This window comes from Oncorhynchus mykiss, chromosome 8 (genome assembly GCF_057628025.1).
Source record: "Oncorhynchus mykiss isolate SJ-2025 chromosome 8, ASM5762802v1, whole genome shotgun sequence".
NCBI lineage: Eukaryota > Metazoa > Chordata > Actinopteri > Salmoniformes > Salmonidae > Oncorhynchus > Oncorhynchus mykiss.
Genome location: NC_143029.1, coordinates 56807178 through 56811470, shown reverse-complemented (window position 1 = coordinate 56811470; position 4293 = coordinate 56807178). Strand labels below are relative to the sequence as shown.

General features: G+C 42.2%; 1 pseudogene across 1 annotated transcript; it reads right to left on the bottom strand.

Moving 5' to 3' along the window:
- Nucleotides 1-228: 228 nt before the first annotated feature.
- LOC110530151 (thioredoxin reductase-like selenoprotein T1a) lies at nucleotides 229-3298 on the bottom strand (annotated as a pseudogene). The gene is made up of 6 exons (XR_005052909.2): nucleotides 3127-3298; nucleotides 2310-2420; nucleotides 1837-1963; nucleotides 1208-1295; nucleotides 933-1090; nucleotides 229-760 (listed from the first exon to the last, which is right to left on the bottom strand). The product of XR_005052909.2 is annotated as a thioredoxin reductase-like selenoprotein T1a (transcript).
- Between the last annotated feature and the right edge of the window lie 995 nt (nucleotides 3299-4293).

Sequence of the window (4293 nt, the reverse complement as noted above, 5' to 3'; positions counted from 1 at the left end):
CTTTAACTTTATTTACATATCTTTTAAATGTATGAAAAACTGTAGGCCTGTTTCTTACTAAAATAGTACCCTCCTGGATTTCTACATGTACCTAACCTTTGAAATGTGGCTGGTGTGGTTGTCATGCCCTCATTCGTCTAGTCACTTTAGAAAAGTATTTACTTGTTCTCGTGCCAACAACAAATCAGCTCATCTTGTCCTAGCAAACAGACAGCGCTCACACAGCTCTTTCACCATTAGACATTTATTCATCGTCTTAGCTCCACTTCCAGCGATGCAAAGATTAAAAAATGAACAGAATTCAGAAATTAAAATGTTAAACGTTATTCAAATGCTCATGATCAGACTATGTAAGATGTTCTACATGTAACTAAGTTAAATGAAGACTAACAAATGGTTAAACTACACATAATGGGTCAAAATAAAAACATATAGATTCTGTGTGGCTAACTAAAGACCGCAATATTAATTTGACCATCCACATGAAAGTCAACATTGGTGAGCTTGAATTGATCCTTGTGAGCGCAAGAGCCAAAGCTGAGTGTTTATTGCACCAGGATGAATGATCTGCAGTAGTAATAGTAGAGAAAATGGCCATCACGGTTGCCATGGATCCCAGTCCAGCATTAGGGGAGGGGCATCTCGTAGGGACGTGGTGAGAAGTGATGGGGACATCCAGTCTGAGCTAGCAGTCTTCCTGCCTTCAGAGCAGACCTTCATAAACATCACCTCACAGTCCATTGAGAAACCCACCTCAAACCTGCAGAGGAAAAGAAAGGGAGACAGAAAAGTGAGTACATCAAGCGCATAAATAAATGAAGTCCTTGAAGTTTTGTAAAAAAAACAAGTTGAGTAGGTTGAGTAATCTAATTTGACAACTATGGTCATGTGAATAGAAGTGGTGGATAGAAGATGGGGGGGGGGTTGCGTACGTGGAGGGGTCTTTGGCTCCATCCGAGAGGGGCGTAAAGGCAGGGTTAGGAGCGGTGGTCCATGGGTACGTTCATCTTCATCTCGTTCTCCAGGATCTGGACCAGCTGCTGCATGGAGGGCAGGTGACCCGACTCCAGCTTGGACCACACTGGCACATCTGCCCAGGGAGGTACAAACACATCAACTCTCAACACTCCTCTGTGTGGTATTTTACAATGACGTCTGTGCAGGGTCCGTAAAGGATTTGTGCATACTTACGCAAAGTGAGCCTTACCGTTTAATGTGATTTCAAAAGCTCCTGTTGACATGCACTGGTTTTCAATCATGTTGCTGAAAAAGAATACCATCATGCAGGCATAAATCTGAAAGAGACAGAAAGAGAAATTCAATATCACCATCAATCAATTACGAGCGAAAGTTGAACTTCAAGTTAAAATATTTAATTGGTCAATATGCACATCAGTTCTGCCAAGGACAAGGGTGCAAAATTCCATAGCCCTTCTGTCTGTGTACCCAGCCCAGGGAAACACACCAACATGTTACAGCAGAGGAACAGAGAGGAATGCTGCCGTATTAATGCTTACATAACAGGTCCATTTTTATTGGCCCACAGTGTGTTCAGGATATACAAGGAGGGGATTTGAATATTGTGTGCCCTCTACTTCAGCACCATGGACTTATGTTACCTTGGAGATCCAGGTTGACAATACACACAAACAAAGACTGCATCATCTCCTCACTCTCCCAAATTAGTCATTAATGACATCCCATGGGTAAGGTCTGTGTCTCTTGAGGTACTGACGATTCTTGTCAACATCTACCCTTTAATTTCCATTAGAGCAGGTATGCCTGTGATGCTAACACCAAGTGTTATGTCAAATTTTAAACAGAAGAGAGTCTCACCTTATTCTCCTGACCCCAGACCCAGATGCCTGGGGCTTGCATACCGCAGAGGGCGAAGGGGTCCTTGCCGATAATGATCAGTCCGATCAGTGCCAACTTGAACATGGACAGGAAGGAAGCAACGTGGCTGAGGACAGCAAACAAGAGAATAACGTCAACTTCCAGAGAGACGGTAGAGCATACGCACGTCAAGGGTTCTACCCAAAGAATGTATGCGCTGCATCACCTTGTGGACAGGCTGCATCACTATATCATTTATTTGATACACTTACATATTTATTGTTTGCTTTATCTGTTATCATACAAGACCATTTTTTGCTTTAGATTGCAGGCAATGGCAGTTACAAGTGTCCAAAAAAGCAAAAACCTCTGAGTCCAAAGGAGGGCAACTTGTTGGTAACAACCACAGCGGAGAATACATTGCAACACGTGTCAAGTGTTTACACAGTATGGTGGCACACAGTGTAATTTACCGGTAGAGGGGTAGAGGAAGGTAGTTCTCCCCCTCAATGCGGATGTCTGGGTAACGCTGGTACAAGACCTGCATGTACTCCTCAAACACCCGCTTGTACCCTCAGGAGATGCTGGGTGAGAGAAGAAGAGAGAGATAGACAAACATGGCCAGAAGAGAACAGGCAGTGACACACGCTGGGGGAAAAAACAGTCTTTAGAGGCAAGGCTATTACACTTGGCCACAGCCAAACAACCCTAAACATCAAAGAGTCCAAGGTTATCTTTGATCCCTTGTTGTGACTTCCATGCATTGTATGCTGCCTGCAAAGCATGAGGTGACCTTCCATTGCTGTATGGCACACGGTTCATCTACTGTCCAAATGCATTATTAAAATAGTTAAAAAGGCATTTCACATTCCAAACACATCCCTTGGTCTGAGTTAATCCCATTCTCTTGACAAGGTAGATATTAATCCAACCGGTAGTGACCACATGGGGACGCAAATCGCAAAATTAGCTATTTGACAGCGGAAGTAGCTAGAATAGTATGTTGTTGTTTTTTTCAACCTCGCAACTACAGAATCATTAACAACAGACAAAACACGGTTGTAATTTAGTTACATAAACATGTGGATGTTGCTAGCTAACCAAAATACGGTGTTACATGGATACTGTAAGGATTCTTTGACTGTACCCACCCAATTTCCTGAGCAGAATTAGCTAACAGGATTTAACTAGCTGTGCACAGCTAACGTCATACGGGCAAGTAGCTGATGCTAGCTGAACAACAAGACAAGATGTCTACTCAAAGTGTATTGTTGTCCTCGCTTAACTTACCAGATTTGGAATTTAAGAAGTGGCCCTGTTGCAAACTGCATCTTCATTTTCTTCAGGCCGCTGTTATCAGCCGACGCAGCACAGTACAGGGAGAGAACCAGAAACAGGAGCGAAAAGGGTAGCCACCTCTTCGCCATTTCTCCTTCGATTTGTCCACCTGTGTGTCGTGAGCAGCAATAGTGTAATCGGCGGCTCGCCTTCAGAATAAATGTCCCCAATTGAAACTGATGCAAACGGAGGAAAATAGCGGAATCATACAACAATTTGACTAGATAATGCTAAACAAGTTTCGAATGTTATATAAATTCTACAAAAAACAATAATTAGTTAACTTGACCAAAAACACTGTTGAAATTGCACTGTATGCAGTGGCGACCCATCATTCAGGGCAGAGGCCAACATGTTTAGCAGATAAAATACAAAAACATTTGTGGTTGCCTGTTTTGCATGTTATTTTGGCATTAATATGTGGCACATATTAGTTTGGAAACAATGTACAAAAGTGTATAATTGAGTTAATAAAGCCACAATCAAACATGGTCTCTTTTTTACTTTCTTGAGTAAGGCAGCTCCAAAATGCAGGTGGAGGGGCATCTGACAGAAAATACAGAGTGTAAAGTAATCTCTAGCTGCGCCATGATTGGCTCAGTGTTCTGCCACTCATGGGGACACTACATCACTGCAAAATCTCCAGGGAGAGCTAGAAAGTTCAAGCCCCTTTTGGGTGCTGCCATAGATTTACATTAGAAGTGCCAATCCAAGGATCAAGGTCATTGGCCACAGATTAAATTACGTCAAATCACGTTATATCTACCGTAGTTTTGATTGGACCGATCATGTTAACACCGTCTCTTAAAAACTATAGCTAGTCAAGCAGTTGTCATAAATCAAGTCGACAATCTACTGGCAAAAAACGTATCGGTGCTCATTGGCCATTGGACATAAACATTACACAGCGTTGCAAACCAATCACTAGCCTGCTATTCAGTGGAGTGGGTGTGTTGGTGTTTCCTTTATTTTGGCAGATATGTGTGTGTATGTGCAGATATGTATGTGCTTGTGATAAAAACGTTATACATTTTTTTAAATAAATGTATAAATCTTCTGTGGTTAAATTATGCTCTCTGGTGTATTTTGAACATTCAGAGCGGGCTCCTGTGGTTGGAT